The sequence below is a fragment of the Mobula hypostoma genome, chromosome 29 (genome assembly GCF_963921235.1).
Source record: "Mobula hypostoma chromosome 29, sMobHyp1.1, whole genome shotgun sequence".
NCBI lineage: Eukaryota > Metazoa > Chordata > Chondrichthyes > Myliobatiformes > Myliobatidae > Mobula > Mobula hypostoma.
The window spans coordinates 1940830-1965545 of record NC_086125.1 but is presented as its reverse complement, the minus strand read 5'-3'; positions in this window follow the sequence as shown (position 1 = coordinate 1965545).

Below are 24716 nucleotides of genomic sequence, written 5' to 3'. Positions count from 1 at the left end.
ACTTTGAACTTTGGAGGAGGGCTGACTTTTGGGAGGTTTATGGGATTGGAGAAGGCAGGCTACAAAGAGGTTTGGATGCAGTAAAGCTTCTAGCAGCTCAAAAATACATGGAAGAACATTTACCCTTAAGTTCTTGCCTTTGGAGAACCGGTTGAATCTTTCTGAGTGAGCTCCACAGCAGCTTTGATTGATGAATGGGAGAGGCATCTTTCTCAAGGACAGAACACGGACGTTTTATCTTTTGTAGCCTCGCTGACAGGGCTTGCTGTTTCTCTGAAACTGAGCATCATGACTTGATAAATGGCGATGTCTAAGACACACTGATAGAGGAACAACATGACAAAAGCAATTCTGAGCCAGAGAGAGTCTCAGCAACCAATACACAGACAAATGAAGTGTCACTAATGAATTTGTCCAGCTTAATTTATATTGTTCCTGGCACAGAAAGGAAGCTGCAAATCAGCGCTTCCCAAAATGGAAGGATCAATTCCCTTTACTTTAGGCAATAGTTCTCATTAACTTTCCTTCGTTCAAGTTCAAGTGTCACAGCCACAGATTCTGCCGGGGGTCTGCGCACTCTTATTGAAGGGCTGCAGAACTGGTTCAGCTATCCAGCCAATTAGTGGTTCACATGATGATGTTTCACTTCCTTCCTCTTGCTCCAGTCTTGTCAAGACCAGTAGCAGAGCAACATCAATGCTCCTCCTTACAGTTGTCCTGGTTCCTGGAAAGAAGACTACCACTTAGCCTGAAACTGTTAAGGAGAGGAATTTGATTAGGATTTAGCTATTATGGCCAAACTGTTGTTTCAGTTTTAATTTTAGTTTGACAGTTCTGCTTAACTGCCCTGTTGGCCTAGAGTGAACTGTGTTTCCCCCTTTATTTTCCCTTATTTTCTGCACAGTTCCCATTAAAGTCAATCAACTGGTGATCTGCTTCAGTGTTTCTCTCTCTCCGCACTCGGGCCATAGTCGCACATCCTGTCAGCAAGTCTCGACCAAAGACCATGGACCCAGCAGAGGGAGAACAGCTGACCTTTGCCCTGATATTCATTCGCAATATAGGAGAGAAATGACCGTCAGTTGAAGCTGCATTGGGAGAAGTGACTGTAGCAATGCGACAGATACTCTCAGAAGGACAAGTCCAGTCCAGACTGAAGTTCATGGAGGAGAAACTAAGCTTAGTAGAGGGTGGGTTGGCTGACGAGTCTCACGTAGTGTGCCAGCTATTTTCAGAGCAATGAAACCAGTTACAGATGAAAGAACAAGTGTCAGCCCTCACGGCAACAGTTCAGCAACTCCCTGGAGACAGTGGGAATCAGGTGACAGCAATCACTACTCTTGGGGCCACGGTTCAGCAGTTTAGTCCCGCCACAGCTTCCGGCACAGCTCAGTCATTTCAATAATTTGTTGTTGAGTTCAAGAGAGTATTTGACCTTCCAGTATGGGGTCACGAGGCTGCCCACCGACTCCTGGTCCTGCACCAAGGTAGAGGGACAGTGAGGGACAACACAGTAAAGTTTGAAGTGGTGGAGACAGGATGAAACAGGAGATCCTTAGTCGCTGCCTTCCAGCAGGGACTAGACACAGTGGTCCAGCATGAGATTACAGTATGTGACAAACAGGACAGCCTGCATGACCTGATTAATCTGCCATTCGAGTTGACAACCAGACAACTGACCCAGGGCAAGAATGTCTCAAGCTTCCTACTTTTTCAAATACCATCTGTCTCCAGCCTCTCGCTCATTGCCCAATATTCAGTCCATGTAAGAGCCTATGCAGGTGGAACCCATGTGCCTATCTCAGAAACAACATGATTGGCACAGGAGAACAGGCTCTTCCTGGCTTCATGACCCAGATGACCAGTAAAAGAGGTTACCTGTCAGTGGGAAGGGGCATTCTATTAGATCAGTTCTCCCTACAAGCATCTTCAACTGACTGTGTGACGCTCCCAGCTTCCTTGTCATGGGGATCTCAGACCCTTGGGCTTCAGGCATTCATTGACTCTGGGGCAGTCCAGAATCTCAAAGATATCTCTCTGGCTCAAAAATGGAGAGCTCCAACTCAGTAATTGAGAGAAAATATCGATATCAAGGCCCTTGATGATTAGCTCTGGGCACCAGAATGATCCACCTTTTCACAGAACGTCTCCCACTTGTATTAGAAGGCAACCATAGGGAACAGGTGTTCTTCTATCTGGTTGATTTGTCTGAACTGCCGCTGGTGCTTATCCCAACAGAACCAATGGTTTGATTGCTCCCTGAAGGCTGTCCAAGAGTGGGGACTGGCAGGTCTGTCTACCTGCCTTGGTCCTGCTCAAACCCTGCCAGTGTAACTCCTTCTGTGCTACTGCCAGTGTTGACTTGCCAGGCACTCCGGTTGAATATGCTGTCTTTCTTGTTGTGTGATTAAAACTTCAGTAGCATTTAAGTAATATTGTAAATATATTGTTTGAGTAAGCATTTTGTTCATTTAAATAATTCATTATGGGTTACATGTAAAAATAAGCGAATTGCATATTTCATGACACCATCACGTGACATGTATGTGCCTCGCTTAAAATTTAAAAAAAAATAAAGTACACACATTTATCTCCCAGCTCCACATTTTGGTTTCAAATAGTTTTAATGTTTTGGAGTTACAAAACAACAGTGGTGACGAGGTACTTTCTAAACAAACCCGAAATGACTACCTGCCTGTTGAAGTGCAGTGAGATATTGGAGTTTAAAAGAAGTGCAGCATACTTTTTTCCAGAGCAGCATGTTTCCTTCACAATAGGAAAGATGATCAAGTAAAACAAAGGCAGAAAATGGAAGCATTCATGGCTTCAGAAACAGTGAGTACTGGGTGATAATAATCATAACAAAATAAGAGCAGAAATGGCTGGTTACATTGGAAAGATTGATGTTTGATTACACAAAAGATAACCAGCTCATGTGTACTGAATAGATAGAGCAGATTTTAAAGCAAATGGAATAGCCAATGAGAAACCAGTTCCAGTTTTACAGCACGTAGTGGATTTAAAGGTATACAATTTGCTTGAAAATTTAACTTCTCAAACCAAACTAGCTTAAGTGAGTGTTGCTGATATCATGAAATTAAAGTAGGAATATTTAGAGCCCAAACCATTGTTGATTGTAGAACACCTTATGTTTCATTAGCTGAATCAAAGTAAAGGAGAGTCTATCTCCGTTTCCAGAGCTGAATTGAAGAGATTGTCTAAACATTGTCAGTTTAGTAAAGGGCTTATTGATGAACTCAGAGATCATTTAATTTTGTGGAATCTTACAAGAAAGCATTGAAAAACAGATTCTAACTGAAGCACAATTTACATTTAAAAGAACAGTTGAAATAGTTATACCAATAGAAACAGCAAATGGAGACACAATTGAGTTGCAGTCAAAATGAAAGTAAGTTTGAACAAAATTGCAATGCCTAAATTGAATTCAGCCTGGCCAAACAAATTATGTCACCATTGTGGCAGAGGCTCGCCTACACCAGATCAAAACAGATTTAAAGGTGAAACTTGCCGAAAATGCCACAAAATAGGACACGTACACAAAGCATATCCTGCAGATAAAAATCAATGGATTGCACAGGGAAGAGAAAAAGATAAAAAGTCAAGTTGCAGTTTCAAGAAAAGCATTAATCTGCATGCTGTTGATGAAAAAAATGTGACAACGATAAAAATGATGCAAGACTCTGTAGCCTTAAAATTTACATTGTGAAAACTAACAAAATGATGAGCAATATGACTTACACCAAAAGTGAATGGTTATTCAATTAAAATGGAATTGGACACTGATACAGTCATTCCACAATATGAGTTTGAATAGTATTTCAAAGATATTGAACTGAAACCTGCAGATATCCAACTTATACCAGAGAAAAGATAACTCCTGTGGGAATGACATTTATGGCAGTGAAATACAACCAACAAGCCACATTAGGCTTGCATGAAATGAAAAAACAAAAAGAACCAGCATTGTGGGGGCGTGATTGGCTGAGACAATTATGACTTAATTGGAGATCAATTCATCATTTGCATATCACATCCCCTGAAATGGAGTCAACTGAAAGCAAATTAAGAAAGCTACTGGATTTTGCCAAAACTGTCTCCATACTCTACACCGTAAGCCATTGCCCAGCAGAGGGCAAACAAGTGTTGGTGCCAATCTCTGCACCTCTGGTTAGAAATCATATTGGACCATAGAAGGACAATGCTGCTCAGAGGAATCGTGAAAGTGATGAAAGGCTGCAAGAACGTTTGAAGGCACAGATCTGAGAAAGCTTCTGATATGTTAATTAGGCAGCTACTTGTGAAATGCAGCTTGATTTTAAGCTGGAAGAGAGTTCAACGAGCTTCAGAAAAGTTGCACACACTCAGCTTTGGTGAGTATAAAGAACTGGAATCTACTCTGTGTGCATTAAGGTCACCGCATAAACTTCAAGTGGGAGACAAAAAACTGCTCGTAAAAGTAGATGCAAAGACAAAGCTCATTTGGATGGTCCAAAAAGGAAAGAGTCAATGGAGATATGAAAACAGAATATTCATCAGATAAGGTTGTGGCTGAGGAAACCAGGGGGAGAGATTGAAATGGTAAATGGAGCAATAGAAGGATTAATAACAGAATACTCCAGTGAACTAAAATGCACCTTCCCAAGACCAAAATGCACCTCCTAGAAAAATGAAAAAGGAAAAGAAAGAGGAGAATGGCAGGAGTGTTGCGGAAATGGAAGAGGATAAACAAATCTAATTTCTTGAGAAATTATCACATTCAGGGATAATCACAAGAAGCAGAAGACAAAAAAGGAAAGCAAGAAAAAAAGACAAAGTTCAAAAAGAGAAGGGATAGAAAGGAAGAACATGAGTGAGAAAAAGAGAAGGAAGGTGAAAAAGAAAATGAGTTGGATAAAGAGAGAGAAAGAAGCTAGGACCAGGAGGGAAGCAAGGATCGAAGGAGATCCCAGAGCTGTCAGAACAAACTTCCTGCAGTCTCACAGTCAACTCCTACAACCACCACGGAGGAGGCCTCGAACCTGAGATTGCTTTCACAGTCACAAGTGTCTCACGTGACAAGTAGAGTGCCCTCCCTTGTCAGGAAATGCATTATTCCACAAAAATAAGAAATCCTCCACAGCAATTAAATCTTCAGGCCTGAATGGGACAATTTAAAATTTACTGTGCTGTGGATGTTTGTATAGTGTTTGTATTATATTGTGTACTGTGTATATAGTTGACAGGCATTCGGTATTGAGTTGGTGTTTATAGCTAAGCAAGGAGGAGTGATGAGTATTTAAAATTTCAGTATTATTGGGATGATATTGTAAACATATTATTTGATTCAGCGTTCATGTTAATTTAAATAATTCATCATGGGTTATATGTAAAAAAAGTGAATTTCACACGTCAGGGTGGCACCATATGATAGGTGCATGCCTCGATTAAAGTAAAAAACATGCAGTAAAAAGTACACACGTTTATCTCCTGGTTCCTTGTTTTGTTTTCAATTAGTTTTAACATTTTGAAGTTATAAAACATAGCACTTCTTAAGGCCTTCAGTAAAAAGGAAGATCACTTGCTTGCATCCACACCAGCCATATGACTGTGCCATTGACCTCTTACCCGGTACTATTCCTCCCTGGGGCCAGTGCTATTTCCTCTCTTTCTGAAATGGTGGCCATGGAAGAGTACATCAAGGAAGTATGGTCCTTGGTGTTTATCTTTTGGTCATCCTCACCAGCAGGGCCAGCTTCTTTTCTGTGAGAAAGAAGGATGGCAAGTTCCATCCCTGCATTGTTTATCGCCCCAAAAAGGATCACCATGAAGGACCACCACCCTCTTCCCCTGCTTGCCTCTGTGTTTGAACATCTCCAGGGAGCAATCATTTTTCCAAGAAAGATCTGCCAGTGCTTATAACCTTGTTTGTATCCAAGAAAGGGACAGGTAGCAGACAGCATTCAACACCTCCACTAGTCACTGTGAGTAACTCGTGATGCCATTTAGTCTGGCTAATGCCCTGCTATTTTTCATGCTATGATCAACAATGCGCTCAGAGACATGTTCGATCAGTTTGTTTTCGTGCATTTGGATGATACGAGGGGTGATTGATAAGTTCATGGCCTAAGGTAGAAAGAGATGAGTTATTAACTTCAAACTTTCTGCATAATCACTCAAAGCATTGAACTGCACATGCATATAACGAGAGCTGTATAACTCATCTCCTTCTACCTTAGGCCATGAAGTTATCAATCACCCCTGATGAGGACACTTTCTGGAGGTCCAAGATCCGTATGCTCCACGACCGCTGGACTAAGTGTGTAAATGTAGGAGGGGACTATGTTGAAAAATAAATGTGCTAGGTTTTCTAAAATTGACTCCTTCTACCTTAGAGCACGAACTTATCCATCACTCCTTGTATGCTGATCTGTTCCTGCTCTTGCTAGCAACAAGTCCAGCACGTACAGAGGGTTCAGACGGCTTCTCGAGAGTAACTTCTATGCCAAGCCAGACATGTGCGAGTTCCACAAGAGCAGGAGTAGTTTTTGGGCTATATACTCACCCCTTTCAGTATTCAAATGGAACAGTGTGAAGTTCAGACAGTCAGAGAGTGGTCAAATCATTTACGCTTGAACTGGTGCATCAGGTAATGGAGTTTGCCAGCTTTTATTGCTGCTTTTTTGTGGTCCCCATCAATGAAATTCCCAAGAGGACCTTTACAGGACTTCATCGGACACGTAAAGCAGACCAAACGTTCTCAGAACTAAAGTGATGCTTCACCACTGCCCCTATACTGCAATACCTAGACCCATCCCAGCCTTTTGTTGTTGAGGTAGATGAATCAGATCGGAACTGTACTCTCTCAGTGCTCTTTTCTGGATGGCTGGCTGCACCCCTCTCGTTTTCTTTCCCATTGCTTGACTCCAGATGAGTGTAACTATGATGTTGGGAGCCGAAAACCTCTGGGTGTCAAGGAGGACCTGGAAGCATGACAATATTGGCTGGAGGGGAAAGAGCACACGTTTTTGGTTTGAAGAGATCATAAGAACCTCTCCTCCACTGGGGACACTAAGAGACTCAATTCACATAAGGCTCATTGGGCTCTCTTCTTCACCCTCTTTAATTTCACCATCTTCTACTGTCCCAGCAGCAAGAATACCAAGGCTGATGCTTCCTCCAGGCAGTTGGACGTATCCCAGAACAACGCCAATCCAGAGCCCATCCTTCCTCACTAGTGCATTGCTGCTCTGGAAATTTGGGGATTAGAGGCGGATGTGAGGGCAACCCAACAAATGGATCCAGTCCCAGGTGAGGCACCTTCCAACCGACTGTTTGTCCCTGACACGGTGCTCTCCAAAGTGTTGGAATGGGGCTCCAATAGACCCTGGAAATTATTAAGAAACAATTTTCGTGGTCGTCTGTGACTGAGGACATGCACAACTTTGTGCTGTCACACTTGTTCCCAGAGCAAGACATCATGCCAGCGTCCTGTGGGATCACTATATCCACTCTCTGTACCTTGCCGTCCCTGGTCCCACCTCTCAGTGGATTTCGTCATGGGTCTGTCCCCAACTGATGGAAGCACTGCCATTCTGGTAGTTGTTGATCGATTCTCCTGGGCTGTCCATTTCATTGCTCCTGCTAAGGTCCCGTCAGCTCGTGAGACTGCCACCATTATGGTTCGACATAGAAACTTAGAAAACCTACAGCACAATACAGGCCCTTCAGCTCACAAAGCTGTGCCGAACATGTCCTTAGCTTAGAAATTACCTAGGGTTACCCATAGCCCTCTAATTTTCTAATCTCCATGTACCTATCCAGGAGTCTCTTAAAAGATCCTATCGTATCTACCTCCACCATTGCCGGCAGCCCATTCCACTCATTCACCACTCTCTGCATAAAAAACTTACCCCTGACTTCTCCTCTGTATCTACTTCCAAACACCTTAAAACTGTGCCCTCTCGTGCTAGCCATTTCAGCCCTGGGAAAAAGCCTCTGACTATCCACACGATCAATGCCTCTCATCACCTTATACACGTCTATCAGGTCACCCCTCATCCTCTGTCATTCCAAGGAGAAAAGGCCGAGTTCACTCAACTTAATCTCATGAGGCATGCTCCCCTCAACATGTGTTGAGGCTGCACGACTTCCCTCAGGACTTTGCATCTAATCAAGGGCCACAATTCACATCTTGTTTTTGGAAGGCTTTCTGTTCTCTTTTGGGAACCACAGGTAGCCTCTTTTCAGGTTTCCACACACAGTCTACAGCCACATTGAGCGAATCAACAGCTGGAGACAACCCCACGCTACCCTGCCTGGATTCTTCCAACCCTACAATCTGGAGTTCCCAGCTGGTTTGGGCAGGGATAACCCATAATAACCTCCAGTCATCCTCCACTGGAATGTTCCCCTTTGCTGCCTGAAGGGATTCCAGCCACCACTCTTCCCTGCCAGGAGATTGCCACAGGATTTCCTGCTGCTGAATAGTTGGTCCAATGCTACAAACGCTCATGGAAATGGGCCAAGACTCCTCTGCTCACCACTCAGTCCGGCAGTCTGATTGACTCCACTGACAGGTGAGGACTCTCATGTCAAGGGAGAACATCTGACTAGTATCTAAGGATCTTCCCTTGAAATTCAAGAGCCACAAGTTCGTCCCATGCTATGTGGGACCTTTCATAGTGGAGAAGGCCACCAACAGGGCCTCCTATAGACTGTGCCTACCATTATCCATGCATTCCCATGGTCATGTATTAGTGCAGATGCAGATGACCGCAATCCAGTTTGTCTTTCACCAAGCATCTCCAACATGAGGGCTTAGCCCTCTACTGAGCACAGACTCCGACACATCTGCAGATCCTCTGCTCTCCCACACAACCTCAAACATCTCTTGTCAAGCGGCTGCAACAGGTGATCCCTCAGCATTAGGGCCGGGCCTACACTACAGCTGAGGCCCTACAGGTCCCCCATTGTCAGTCTTTCCAATGAACCTGTGAGCTTGACTTGTAGTAGTCCATATTACCAATGTTCAACAGGGTCTTGCGATCACAAGAAAAATGTCTAAGGCAATTATTCAGACCGCTCACCACCTCCATGCATTGACTTTGATGCCTTCCTGCAGCAGACAGCACAAAGTCCAGCTCCTCCACTATCGAGCAATTCACTAATGGGGTAGATCCGCAGTACTCGATGCTCTTAATATCCAGCAGTGCCTTATGACTGTAAAAAAGATGTAAAGGATGAACAATTACAGCTTTGTTGGACTCGGAGTGACCTCTGTGACAATGCTGGCCTCCATCTTACTGGAAGATTCATTGAGGCTTATAAGCAACTAAACAAAATCAAAGTACAATTACATTCTGTTCTGGTCATGACGTTGTCGTAGGGATAATTCTATTTCTGTGCAATCCAGAAGGACAAAACTTGGCCTGTCACATATATGCTGAGCCCTCAGAATTTTCACAGAGCCCTCCCATCCATCCCATAATCTGTTTAATCTCCTACCATTAGGCAGAAGGTACTGCAGTATAAGGACAAACAATATTCAGCTGATTAACTGCTTTAACTCCCAGGCTGTGAGACTTCAGAACACCATGCTACTAGGCAGTACACATTATTTATGAAAGTGCCAGTAACAGTAATACAGTTGTATATTTACATAATTTTATGTCGTATCTGGACTTTATGTCAATTTACGTATCTACAGAATATTATTTTATTATCTGTTAATATTATTTTCTGTGCTGTATGTGATATAGGTACTGTGCTCTGCTCCTCCATCCCAGGCGAATGATGTTTCATTTAGTAGTATACATGTGTAAGGTTGAATGGCAATGACTTAAACTTGATTCTCAGAGCAGTTGGTCTCCCACTAATTTTCCCTATTCAATTCAATTCAAGTTTAATTGTCATTCAACCATACATGAATACCCGTGAATGCAGCCAAACGAAACAGCCTTACTCTAGGGCCAAGGTGCAAAACACATCATCAATGGTCCCACAGCACAAAGCTCACATCGCACATACAAGATAGCAAGCTTTTAAAGGTCTCAGTAAGATACAGCCACGCAAAAAAAGAATATCCAGACTTGGCCATGAAAGCCGAAGAAATCTGCAGACAACCACAATTCAGCTTGTCTTCTACCGACCAAACACTGGGAGGCCGCAGCAACTCCAACCTGGACATCACTCCACACTGCCCCTGGTGGAAGGCACAGGATCTGCTGGCGGCAACAGGCAACACCGCAGCCTGAGGCCCAGTGCTCACACTTACAGTATAGCAAGCACAAACAGGATATCATTAAAATACAACCACACACAAAAACCAGGACCATATCCTATTCTTTTCATATTCCCATCAATTCCCCCCTTATTCTACAACTCATCTACAAACTAGGGGCAATTTACCTGCTGACTTGCCCATGTAAGTGTACGAACTCCACAAAGAGGATACTGGAGGTCATAATTGAACCTGGATCTGTGATGTAAAGGGATTGTAGAGGTGCAGAAAGAAAAATAATCTGTAGATTGGAAAAACTAACATTACTTACTTTAAAGGAGAGAAGGAAGAAGAGATGTCATTGTCGATAAATAAACAAAATAATTGGAGTACTGTGCACAGTTCTGGTCGCCTCACTGCAGGAAGGATGTGGAAGCCATAGAAAGGGTGCAGAGGAGATTTACAAGGCTGTTGCCTGAATTGGGGAGCATGCCTTATGAAAACAGGTTGAGTGACCTCAGCCATTTCTCCTTGGAGCGATGGAGGATGAGAGATGACCTGATAGAGGTGTATAAGATGATGAGAGGCATTGATCGTGTGGATAGTCCGAGGCTTTTTCCCAGGGCTGAAATGGTTGCCACAAGAGGACACAGGTTTAAGGTGCTGGGGAGTAGGTACAGAGGAGATGTCAGGGGTAAGTTTTTTACTCAGAGAGTGGTGAGTGCGTGGAATGGGCTGCTGGCAACGGTGGTGGAGGCAGGTATGATAGGGTCTTTTAAGAGTCATTTAGATAGGTACATGGAGCTTAGTAAAATAGAGGGCTATAGGTAAGCCTGGTAATTTCTAAGGTAGGGACATGTTCAGCACAACTTTGTGGGCTGAAGGGCCTGTATTGTGTTGTAGGTTTTCTATGTTTCTGTGTTTCTTAACTGGATCCAGAACACAAGAACAACGACAACTCAATCATACTTTATTTTACTTGTGCTTAAGGAGGACAGCATGGGCCCTGTCACCCACAGTTTTGAAGCAAGAACAGAAAACTGTTATTTTTATACAGATTTACTTATCAGTTATGATATTAACAATTTGGTAAACAATGTTTGATTGAATTCCTTACTTGGAAGGTCAGTCACCAATAGATTTACTTAGCAGTTATGATATTAACAATTTGGTAAACTATGTTTGATTGAATTCCTTACTTGGAAGGTCAGTCGCCAGTCTCCATGGAGGTGTTAACAGTCAATAGAAACTACAAACAGGCAACCAAAAACCAAATATACTTTGAAGTTAGTCAGGCAATTGTCCCTTAGTTGATTCATGTGCCTTGGTTCATTTATCTCGTCTTCAGGCCCTGATGTGCAAAGGGAAGATATGCGTTTATAAGTCCCCTAGGTATTTTATAGACTTCTATCATGTCTCCCTGTGGAAGTTGAGGTAAGGAAAGCATTAATATAATATCCAGGCTAGAATAGATTCCAGATAGAGTGTGGACTGCCCAGGCAACAAAGGCCATTGATGTTTCCATGCCAGGCTGTGATGCAGCCAGTTAATTTACCTTCCACCACACATACGTAGAAGTTTGTCACAGTTTGAGATGTCATGCCAAATCTCCACACACTCCCAAGGAAGCAGAGGTACTATCTTGCTTTCTTCATAATTATGCTTACATGCTGGAAGCAAGACAGGTCCTCTGAAATGAAAACACCAGGGAATTTGAAGTTGCTGACCCTCTCCTCCTCTGATTCCCCTGATGAGGACTGGCTCATGGACCTCTGGGTTCCTCCGCCTGACGTCAATAATCAACTCCTTGGTCTTGCTGACATTGAGTGAGAGGTTGTTGTTGTTGTGACGCCACTCAGCCACATTGTCAATCTCATGAGCTGATTCATTACTTCCTTTGATTCCGCCTACGAGGCATTGTAGGTTTATTGCAAATAAAATGTTGTGAGGCGTTTTATGCTTAAGAAAAATCGTAACAACTCATTTATTATATTTCAAACACTGAAAACGAAAGCACGGTAACAAAACTTCATGAAATTGCGTAATCATGTCCGACCAGCCTCGTAAAGTGAACCCCAACTCAATGTCGGTGGTTGTGTTTATATACGTCTCCACCAATTACATTACCCTGCACAGCATCCCCCCCACCCTGCCACCCCAAGAATTCACTAAATGTGAGCCTGTCCAGAGCTCGGACGAGCCACCTGGCTTGGGTCCTATGTTGCATGGGTGAAGGGACAGCAGGTACCTCTGGCTCATCCAGAGGTGTGTTGCCATGCTCATGGTCAAACGTGCTGTACTTACTGTTGGGGGGTGGAGTTGCTGGCCGAAGAAGGCCTCTAACCATCTGTTCGTACACAGCACCTACAACTTAGTCTGAAGCATCAGTAGTAATGGCTGGAGATGCACTGGGGAGCAGGTGCACCGGGGAGCAGGTGCACCAGTAAGGTCACATTGGAAAGAGCTTGTTTCATATCATTAAATGCCCTGGTCATGTCCACTGACCAGTCAAGCTCATGATGAGGGGTAATGTTTTTAAGTGCACTCTACAGGGGGAGCATAATTCAGCAGCTCGTGGAATGAAACAGTGAGCATACCTAAAAACTCCTGCAGTGTTTTAGTAGTGCGGGGCCGTGGGAAATCCATAATAGCGTCTACTTTTCATGGACAGGGTTTTGCACCTTTTGTGGAGATATGATGGCTACAAAAAGTCCATTGTTGACAACCCAAATCAGCATTTACCAGGTTTAATAGATAGATACTTTATTGATCCCAAAAGAAATTACAGTGTCACAGTAGCATTACAAGTGCACACACATACAAATATTAGAAGCAAAGTAAGAAAGAATAAAAACAGTTACCTTAAAAATAAGAAGTACAAGATTTACAAGTCAAGATGACAAAATTTACAAGATTTCCAAGTTCACACTGATAAGATGGTAGTGCAAGAATTACCGTAATATTATACAGTAATGGCTGCACCTTCACACTGTCCAGATAAGAAGTGATAGTGGTATTGCACAGTATTGCACAGGGTGTGCGTGATAGCAGGGTGTGGTAAACAGATCTTAAACAGAGCTCTGGTAAACAGAGGTTAACAACAGTCTAGCAGTCTAACCCGGCAACATGTTGATTCATTTTAGAGCCTAATGGCTGAGGGTAAGAATGACCTTATATAATACTCTTTGGAGCAGCACAGTTGTCTTAGTCTGTTACTAAACGTGCTCCTCTGTTCAGCCAAGGTGGCATGCAGAGGGTGAGAAGCATTGTCCAGAATTGCCAGGATTTCCTGAGGGTCCTTTGTTCTACCACAGCCTCCAGTTTGTCCAGTTTGACTCCTATAACAGAGCCAACCTTTCTAGTCACCCGTGTTGATGCCATTGCCCCAGCACACCACTGCACTGAAGATTGTACTGGTGACAACAGACGGGTAGAACATGTGAATGAGAGCCCTGCATACTCCAGAGACATCAGTCTCCTCAGGAGGTAGAGACAATTCTGACCCTTCTTGTACGTAGCCTCTGTGTTGGTGCTCTACACAAGTCTGTCATCCAGGTGCATCACCAGGTACTTGTAGGGTCTCACCACATCCACATCCTCACCATCAATAGTAACAGGGAGCAATGCAGGCTTAGTTTTCCTAAAGTCCGTCACCATCTCCTTTGTCTTACTGATGTTGAGCTGCAGATGATTCAGCTTGCACCATTCGACAAAGTCCTCCACCAGGGCCCTGTATACATCCTCCCTTCCTCCCTTTATACATCCAACTATTGCTAAGTCATCAGAGAATTTCTGCAGCCAACATGACTCTGTGTTGTACAGGGGAAACAGGAAGGGAGCCAATACAGTCCCCTGTGGGGCCCCAGTGTTGCTTATTACCATGTCTGACACACAGTTCTGAAGCTGCCCAAACCGCGATCTGCCAGTCAGATAGTCCATTATCCAGGATACAATGGAAGTGCCAACCTGCAGTGAATGGAGCTTTTCCCCCAGCAAGGAGGGCTCTATGGTATTGAAGGCACTTGAGAAATAAAAAAAAAACATGATCGTCACAGTGCTGCCCTGCTTATCCAAATGGGTGTAGGCTCTGTACACATCGTCGACTCCAATGTGCTTCTGACAAGCAAACTACAGGGGAATGAGGGCTAATCTGACCAGGGGTTGGAGATAAGCCAGGACCAGCCTCTCTAAGGTCTTCATGATTTGTGAGGTCAGGGCCACTGGACGGTAGTCATTCGAGACTTTGGGTTGGCCCTTCTTTGGTACTGGAACCACACATGATGTTTTCCACACAGCTGGAACGCTTTCCAGGCTGAGACTCAGACTGAAAATGTGCTGGAGAACTCCACACAGCTGCTCAACGCACTCCTTCAGGACCTTGGGGTTCACACCATCCAGTCCCAATGCTTTGCCGTGTCTAAGTTTCCCCAGAGCCCTTCTCACCTGCTCAGTAGAGAAGGTGAGTCCATGATGACGCTGGAGTTGGTGGAAGGTGGGGACTGGGGAAGATGAAGATCGGGTCAATAGCAGTTGGTATGAGGAGATGTGAATGGTAACTTCAAGGAGGAGTTACAGACAGTGGTAGCCTGTGCTGTTCATCCACATGTTGAACTGCAGGGGAAGGAGGGCAGTTGTTTGTGCTGAGGGAACATCGGGGGCCTCAGCACCTGGATTGGTGTGCTGGGGGAAGGTGTGAACAGGAGAGCAACTTGTCAAACCAAATTGGTTTAACTCATTAGTCCATTCATGGCTGCATTCTGAAGCTCTACAGCTAAGCTGATTGAAGCCAGTGATGTTCTTCATGCTCCTTCACACCTCCCATATGCTACTCTGCCCAAGCTTGGTCTCCAGCTCTCTCCTGTATTCCTCTTTAGCCACCTTGATCTTCTCCTTTAGCTCCCTCTGCACATGTTTCAATTTCTCCCTGTCTGCTGATCTAAAGCGTTTCTTTCTGTGGTCAAGAAGAGCCTTCAGATCACTGGTGACCCATGGCAGTGAACAGTCCTTGATGGTATTACAGTGTCCACACCGAAGTTGATGTAGCCAGTGATGCAGTCAGTAAGTCTGTTAATGGCGTCCCCATATTGTTCACAAAGCACATTCCAGTCAGTAATCTCAAAGCAGCCCCTAAAGGCCTCAAGTCTTGGAGGCAACTGGCTGTTTCTGTACTTTGGACTTATATAAGGACATGAGGTTGTGATCTGATCTTCCAAGAGCAGGGCAGAGCTGTGGAGCTGTATGCATCTTTAATACTTGCTTTCAAGAAGCCCAGTGTTTTATTTTCTCAGGTATGACACTTGACCAACTGATGGAAGGTGGGTAGGGTTGTTGGAAGAGAAACACGGTTGAAGCCTCCCGATACTGCAATGAGCACATTGGGGTGTTGAGTCTGGAATCTGGCGATGGCCGTGTGTTTGATGCCCTCATGCATCAGGACTGCATTGGGAAGGCAGAGTGTAGACTGAACTCACACGGATGCAAACTCACAGCAAGCTTATCGATGTCCGCACTGCAGATTCGTGCTTTCACAGAAATGTAACTGGGATTACACCATCTGTTGTTCACAAGCACAGCAAGCCCACCTCCCTTCCTCTAACCGCACTGTAGATTAATCCTGTCAGCTCCAAGCTTTGAAAATCTATTCACAGGAGCATTGGATTCCAGGATTTGCTCTTGTAACCATGCCTTGGTGAAATACATAACACTGCTTTCCCAATATTCATTCTGTGTCCTTGTGAGTACTGCTAGTTCCTCCATTTTATTTGCCAGAAATCTTATGTTCCCCATAATGATAGACGGGAGATATGGTTTATATCCCTGTCTCCTGATGCGCCGCTCGCCCCGTCTCAGCTTGTCCAGAATATCGAGCTTCTGCTGGGCAAACAAAGGCTGCTTCCTGGCTGCTAGCAGCTCCCTCATATGTACAACATTGTCTCCACTACTGTCGTCGAAGCACTCAATAGAATAAAGTATCCCGAAAGCCAGAAGGATGGTGAAAATGTTTTTAAACAGATTAATGTCCACTGTTATTTCACAGTGTTGCTAGCCAGTACAAAAGCAAACAAAAGAAACACACAGATCTACTGTAACGTGCTACTGCCTCACACAGTGCACCACTATATCAACCCATGTTAGCTTAAGTGCTTGAAAAGTGTGCAGAGATGAGATACATATTCGATTTGGATGGACTGGCGATGAGAATGTCATCCAGGTAAACAAAAAGAAAGTCCAAGTCTTTTAATACAGAGTCCATTAGTCACTGGAAAGTCTGCGTTGCATTTTTCAGGTGCAGAAAAACAGTGAGGCCAAATGGGGTTATCACGGCTGCTTTGGGAATGTCCTCCAAGCACACAGGCACCTGATGGTAGCCCCTAACTAAGTCGACTTTGGAAAAAATTAACTTTCCGACTAAACGTGCTGAAAAATCTTGGCTGTGTGGGACCAGGTAACAATTGGAGGTGGTGACCTCGTTAAAGCATTAGTAATCACCATCTCGGCAGCAACCACCATTGGACTTAGGGACCATATGGAGGGGTGAAGCCCAGGGGGTATTTGACATACAATGCCAAGTCTTTCCACGTTGGCAGACTCAGCCTACGCAGGTGCCAGCTTTTCCGGGACTGGTCTCCATGTGTGGGCAATGGTTGGCAAGCCAGCTGTGGGAATGTGTCCAATCCCATGTTTTGTGACTGTAATGGAGAATATGGGCTTGCTGAGATCTAGGAATTCGCAGGGCAGTTGAGTAAACTCATATGCAGTGATGGATGTGCTTCACAGAATCATTGTGAGGAACTTACTGGGGGAGTAGGTTAACGACCAAAAATCCTTGACATCCACAAGCTGGCAGTTCTTCAGATCAACTAACAGTCCTTGGGCACACAGAAAACCTGTACCGAGCAGATATCTAGCCACTTCAGTCAAGACGAAGTCCCAGGTGTAACGTCGCCCGCTGAAGCAGAGTGTCACCCGTTGTGTCCTGTAAGTCTGGATCCGGCTGCCATTGGCAGCCCCCAGCAAGGTTTTCTTGCTCTTTGCCTTCTCGTCAATAGGCGATGCTGGCTTGCCTCACTTGCGCACCCATGTCACACAGGAACTGTCGCCCATAATGAACAGTAGATAGCCTTGGCAGCTGGAACCCATGGTACTCACAGGTTCCTAATGTCCCAAATGCGCTGGCTCTGTCGACTCTGTAAGGTGTTCAGCACTTCCTTGCGTTCATGCCACAGCGAGCGTGGTAAAATCACTGAACTGGCATTGTTTGTTTCACAGCCATGGTCGTCCTGATGTCGGAGACCTTTCTGACTGGGCTGATTGAGACAGTGAAAGGAGGAGGAATGATGCATGTCTGCTAGGCTGATGGTAGGCTATCAGTCATTTTGGCAAGTTCCTTATAGTCCGTCATGGGTGCATTAGTGAGGGCTATGCGAACTTGATCAGGCATTTGTACGTGGCCTATCAGCGACATCAACAGAGCTTTACCAAGAGGGATTTCTCGCAGGTCGGCGGCGGTTATTTAAAAAGGGAGCTTTAAGAGCGTTTGCCCATTGTACATGGCCTATCAGCAGCTATAACCAGAGCATCAATCGTGAGTTAAATAGAAGGGAAGGTTCAGGCATAAAAGGGAGACACTGCCTAGCAGAGCGGTCATCAACGGAGTAATCTGAGGCAAAGTGGTAGGGCTTCGGCGATTAGGGGTCGAGGCGAGGTAAGTTACCTGTGAGGAATAGAAACAGGAAGTATATCTGTGAAGTCAGTGTTCTGTACTGGGTGTCAGATGTGGGATGTCTGGGAGACTCCCAGCCTCTCGGACAGCCACATCTGCACCAGGTGCATCGAGCTGCAGCTCCTTAGAGACCGGGTTAGGGAACTGGAGATGCAGCTCGAACACATTCATCTGGTCAGGGAGAGTGAGGAGGTGATAGAGAGGAGCTATAGGCAGGTAATCACACCGGGGCCTGGGGAGACAGGTAAGAGGGTAACAGTCAGGAGAGGGAAAGGCAGGAGTCAGGTGCCAGAGAGTACCCCTGTGGCTGTCCCCCTTAACAATAACTACTCCTGTTTGAGTACTGCTGGGGGTGGGGGTGGAAACAGCCTACCTGGGGGAAGCAACAGTGGTCGTGCCTCTGACACAGAGTCTGACCCTGTGGCTCAGAAGGGTAGGGAAAGGAACAGGATGGCAGCAGTGATAGGGGACTCTATAGTTAGGGGGTCAGACGGGCGATTCTGTGGACGCAGGAAAGAAACGCGGATGGTAGTTTGCCTCCCAGGTGCCAGGTTCCAGGATGTTTCTGATCATGTCCATGATATCCTGAAGTGGGAAGGTGAACAACCAGAGGTAGTGGAACATATAGGTACCAACGACATAGGTAGGAAAGGGGAGGAGGTCCTGAAAGCAGACTGCAGGGAGTCAGGAAGGAAGTTGAGAAGCAGGACCACAAAGGTAGTAATCTCGGGATTATTGCCTGAGCCACGTGACAGTGAGTATAGGAATAGAGTGAGGTGGAGGATAAATGCGTGGCTGAGGGATTGGAGCAGGGGGCAGGGATTCAGATTTCTGGATCATTGGGACCTCTTTTGGGGCAGGCATGACCTGTACAATAAGGATGGGTAGCACATGAATCCAAGGGGGACCAATATCCTGGCGGGGAGGTTTGCTAAGGCTACTGGGGAGAGTTTAAACTAGAATTGCTGGGGGGTGGGAACCTAACTGAAGAGACGGAGGAAGAGGCAGTTGGCGTACATATAGAGAAAGCTTGGAAGTACAAGAAGGAAGATAGGCAGGTTATAGAGAAGGGATACGCTCAGACTGATAGTTTGAAATGTGTCTATTTTAATGCAAGAAGCATTATGAACAAAGCCGATGAGCTTAGAGTGCAGATCAATACTTGGAGCTATGGTGTTGTGGCCATTACAGAGACTTGGATGGCTCAGGTGCAGGAATGGTTACTTCGAGTGCCAGGCTTTAGATGTTTCAGAAAGGACAGGGAGAGAGGCAAAAGAGGTTGGGGCAGATGTCTGTTTGAGAAATGTACAGTAGAAATGTGGCAAATGTTCAGGGGATATTTGCATGGCGTTCTGCATAGGGACGTTCCAATGAGATAGGGAAAGAATGGTAGGATACAGGAACTGTGGTGTACAAAGGCTGTTAAAAATCTTGTCAAGAAGAAAAGAAAAGCTTACAAAAGGTTCAAAAAACTAGGTAATGATGGAGATCTAGAAGATTATAAGGCTTGCAGGAAGGAGTTTAAGAATGAAATCAGGAGAGCCAGAAGGGGCCATGAGAAGGCCTTGTCGAGCAGGATTAAGGAAAACCCCAAGGCATTCTACAAGTATGTGAAGAGCAAGAGGATAAGACATGAGAGAATAGGACTGGAGGAGATAGCTGAGGTACCTAATGAATGCTTTGCTTCAGTATTCACTACAGAAAAGGATCTTGGCAGTTGTAGGAATGACTTACAGCAGATTTAAAAGCTTGGGCATATAGGCATTAAGAAAGAGGATGTGTTGAAGTTTTTGGAAAGCATCAAGTTGGATAAGTCACCAGGACTGGATGTGATGTACCCCAGGCTGCTGTGGGAGGCGAGAGAGGAGATTGCTGAGCCACTGGCAATTATCTTTGCATCATCAATGGGGATGGGAGAGGTTCCAGAGGATTGAAGGGTTGCAGATGTTCTTCCCTTATTCAAGAAAGGGGGTAGAGATAGCCCAGGATATTATAGAACATTCAGTCGTACTTTAGTGGTTGACAAGTTGATGAAAAAGATCCTGAGAGGCAGGAATAGTCAGCATGGCTTTGTCAAAGGCACGTCGTGCCTTACGAGCGTGATTGAATTTTTTTGAGGATGTGACTAAACACATTGATGAAGGTAGAGTAGTAAATGTAGTGTATTTGGATTTCAGTAAGGCATTTGATAAGGTACCCCATGCCAGGTTTAATGAGAAAGTAAGGAGGCATGGGATCCATGGGGACCTTGCTTTGTGGATCCAGAACTGGCTTGCCCACAGAAGGCAAAGTGTGGTTGTAGATTCGTCATATTCTGCATGGAGATTGGTGACCAGTGGTGTGCTTCAGGGATCTGTTCTTGGACCTTTTCTCTTCGTTATTATTATAAGTGACCTGGATGAGGAAGTGGAGGGATGGGCTGGTAAATTTGCTGATGACACACAAAATTGGGGGTGTTGTGGATAGTGTGGAACGCTGTCAGAGGTTACAGCAAGACATCGATAGGTTGCAAAACTGGGCTGAAAAGTGGCAGATGGAGTTTAACCCAGATAAGTGTGAGATGGTTCATTTTGGTAGGTCAAATATGATGGCAGAATATAGTATTAATGGTAAGACTCTTGACAGTGTGGAGGATCAGAGGGATCTTGGGGTCCAAGTCCATAGGACACTCAAAGATGCTGCGCAGGTTGACTGTGTGGTTAAGAAGGCATATGGTGCGTTGGCCTTCATCAACTGTGGGATTGAGTTTAAGAGCCGAGAGGTAATGTTGCAGCTATATAGGACCCTGGTCAGACCCCACTTGGAGTACCGTGCTCAGTTCTGGTCACCTCACTACAGGAAGGATGTGGAAACCATAGAAAGTGTGCAGAGGAGATTTACAAGGATGTTACCTAGATTCGGGAGCATGCCTTATCAGAATAGTTTGAGTGAACTTGGCCTTTTCTCCTTGGAGCGACAGAGGTTGAGAGGTGATCTGATAGAGGTGTATAAGATGATGAGAAGCATTAATCATGTGGATTGTCAGAGGCTTTTTCCCAGGGCTGAAATGGCTAACACGAGAGGGCACAGTTTTAGGGTGCTTGGAAGTAGGTACAGAGGAGAGTTCAGGAGTAAGTTTTTTACGCAGAGAGTGGTGAGTACATGGAATGGGCTGCCGGTGATGGTGGTGGAGGCAGATGCGATAGGGTCTGTTAAGAGACTCCTGGATAAGTACATGGAGCTTAGAAAATTAGAGAGATATGGGTAGCCCTAGTTAATTTCTAAAGTAAGTACATGTTCGGCACAGCATTGGGGACCGAAGGGCCTGTATTGTGCTGTAGTTTTTCTGTGTTCCTATGTTTTTGTGAAGAGTTCTTTAAAAATAAAACAAGGATGGTGATATCCCCAGTGAGACACTATGTGGTCCATTAGCTCTGAAGGGCTGGCATCACCAAGACCAGGTGAGAAGACCAACTGTTTAGCACACTCAGACTCCAATAGACCAGAAGTTTGTAAAGAGTGAGCTTTCAGTGATCAGTATTTATCTTGCTCAGGCAGGTGTTCGAATAGACTCACCACTTTTGATGCTATGGAACTGCATAACGATGCTACCACATAATATAATTTGGTGTGGTCCACAGTGATTTCTTGCTGCATGAGTTGGACTCGGCCTCTATGAACCAAGCCTTGGCATTTTGCTCCCAAAACTCCAGCAGTTTCAAAGAGACTGTGTTGACTGACACGTTCAACAACTCTGGAATCATCCGAGTGCATCGAGGTCACCATTGTAGGTTGTTGCAAATAAAATGATGTGATAGATTTTATGCTTAAGAAAAGCCATAACATCTCAGTTATTATAATCTGAACAAAAACTGAGATAAGACCTTACGACCATAAGACATAGGAGCAGAATTAGACCATTTGGCCCATCAGGTCTGCTCTGCCATTTCATCATGACTGATCCTTTTTTCCCCTCCTCAGATCCACTCCCTGTAACTTTTGATGCCATGTCCAATCAAGAACCTATCAGGCTCTGACTTAAATATACCCAACAACCTGGCCTCCACAGCTGCCTGTGTTATAAAGTCCACAAATTCAGCATCCTCTGGCTGGAGAAATTTCTCACATCTCTGTTTTAAATGGACGCCCCTCTATCCTGAAGCAGTGCCCTCTTTTCCTAGAATCCCCCACCATGGCAAACATCCTTTTCAACATCTACTCTATCTAGGCCTTTGAACATTCGAAAGGTTTCAATGAGGTCTTCCCTCATCCTTCTGAATTCCAGTGAGTACAGTCCCAGAGCCATCAAACTTCTCTGGTACGATAACCTTTTCATTCCCGGAATCATCCTTGTGAACTTCCTCCAAACCCTCTCCATTGCCAGCACAGGTAAAAGTCATCATCATCATTATCATCAGGTGCTGTGCCCAGTTTGAGCTTTGACTGCCATGGCCCACACACTCCTGTTTCAGGTCAGGTGGATCAATTCATTGGTATTCATCTCCAGTTCTCTGGCTGCTGTCTACATCATCGTTTGTGTTTGTCTTCCTCTTACTTTCTTCCCTTCAATCTTTCCCATAATTACCGTGCATTCTAACTCCTCTTTCCTAATCACATGTCCAATGAAGTTACATTGCCTTTTCATGATCTCATACATTATTTCTCTTTTTGTGTTTGTTCTGTTCGTGACATCCGCATTAGATATTCGTTTCATCCAGGATATTCTTTGTATCCTCAAAAACCACATCTCTGCTACTTCAATTCGTTTCCTCATACTACAGGTAAAGGTACTTCACATAATTACGTCATCGCGTCCGACCAGCCCCTTAAAGTGAATCCCAACACAATGTTGGTGGTTATGAATCATGTATGTTTCCACCAATTACAGTACCCGAAATAGTCAGTAAACTTGAATATGGCATTGCAGCTTTACTTAGCCATACAATCATAAGTATAAAGTGAGTAGAGCAGTGGGCTAGGCATAGAGCCTTGTGGTGAACCTGTTCTGATGGAAATTGTGGAGGAGGTGGTGTTGCCAATCTAAACTGACTGGGGTCTGCAGAAGGAGGTATTGAGGCCAAGGTATTGAAACTTATTGATGAGCTTTGAGGGGATGATAGTATTGAATGGCAAGTTATAATTGATAAAGAACGTCCTGATGTATGCATCTTTGCTGTCCAGATGTTCCAGGGTTGAGTGAAGAGACAATGAGATGACATCTGCCTGTTGTGCTGATAGGCGAATTGGAGCAAATTCAAGTCGCTTCTCAGGCAAGAGTTGATATGTTTCAAAAACAGCCTTTCAAAACACTTCATAACTGTATATGTAAGTGCTAGTGGACTATAGTCATTGAAGCAGGTTGCCACGTGATCCTTGGGCACCAGAATAAATGGAGCCTGCTTGAAGCAGATGGGTATCTCTGAAGTAAGAGGTTAAAGATCTCAATGAACACACCAGCCAGTTGATCAGCACAGGTCTTTAGCACTTGGCAAGATAAGTAATCTGGGCCAGGTGCTTTCATAGGTTCAGGCTCCTCAAGAATACTCTCAAGATGGACTGAGTGACTGAAATCACAGGGGCTATGGGAGTTTGCGGTGGTTCTTCCATGTTTTGATGGTAAAAATGAGCAGAGAAGGCATTGACCTTATCTGGAAGTGAAGCCCTGTAGTTGCCTGTGTCACCTGATTTCACTTTATAAGAGATGATAGCATTGAAGCCCTGGCACAGCTGTCAAGTAAATTTCATTGATTCAAGTTTAGTCCAGAATTGTCACTTTGCCCATGAGATGACTTTCCGAAAACCGTACCTGGGTCTCTTGTAACTTACTTGGTCACCAGATTTGAATGCCTCTGACCTGGCACTCTGCAGACTGCGGATGTCACAGTTCATCCAGGACTTCTGGTTGAGGAAGACACAGAATGATTTTCTGGGGGCGCATTTGTCTACAACTGTTTCTATAAAGTCTGTGACAACTGTGGTGCACTGATAATGTCCTTTTGAACAGAGGTAAGACGAAATTTCCTTAGCCAGATGTGGTGAATCAGTGGGGTTCATTAACACTGTGGGGCAGCATGGTAGCATAGTGGATAGCACAATGCTTTTTAGTGCAGGGAACAAGTGTTCCTTTCCCTCTGTTTGTACATTCTCCCTGTGTCCGTGTGGGTTTCCTCCGGGTGTTTGGCTTTCCTCCCACAGTCCAATGACATACCACTTGGTAGGTTAATTGGTCTTTGTAAATTGTCCCATAATTAGTCTAGCATTAATTTGAGGGATTGTTGGGCGGTTCGACTCAAAGGGCCAGAAGGGCCAACTCTGCACTGACTCCCAACGAATAAATAGATTACCACAGATGGCTGTGGAGCCAGGCCACTGGGTAGGTTTGATCTCTTAAAGTGCGTTATTTGCATTTCCACAGTGCTTCCTATCAACACCTTGGAGAATCTGTCCTGGGCACAACACATTGTTGCAGTCATAAAAAGACTTTGGTGCTGGGAGTTTGAGGAGATTTGATGTGTCACCAAAGACGCTGGTAAATTCTGCAGAGTCAGCTGGTTGTATCACTGTCTAGCACGGAGGCTCCAGTGGCGTTATCCTGAAAGGCTGCAAAGGCTTGACTCAGTGAACTCCATCATGGCACACCCTGCAAGGATACATCCAAGAGGCCGTGCCAAAAGAAGGCAGCGTCCATCAGTTAGGACCCTCAATCTCCGTGACACGTCCTTTTCTCATTACTACCATTGGAGGGGAAAAATAGAAATCTGAAGACCAACTGATTTTTCAGGAACAGGTTTCTGA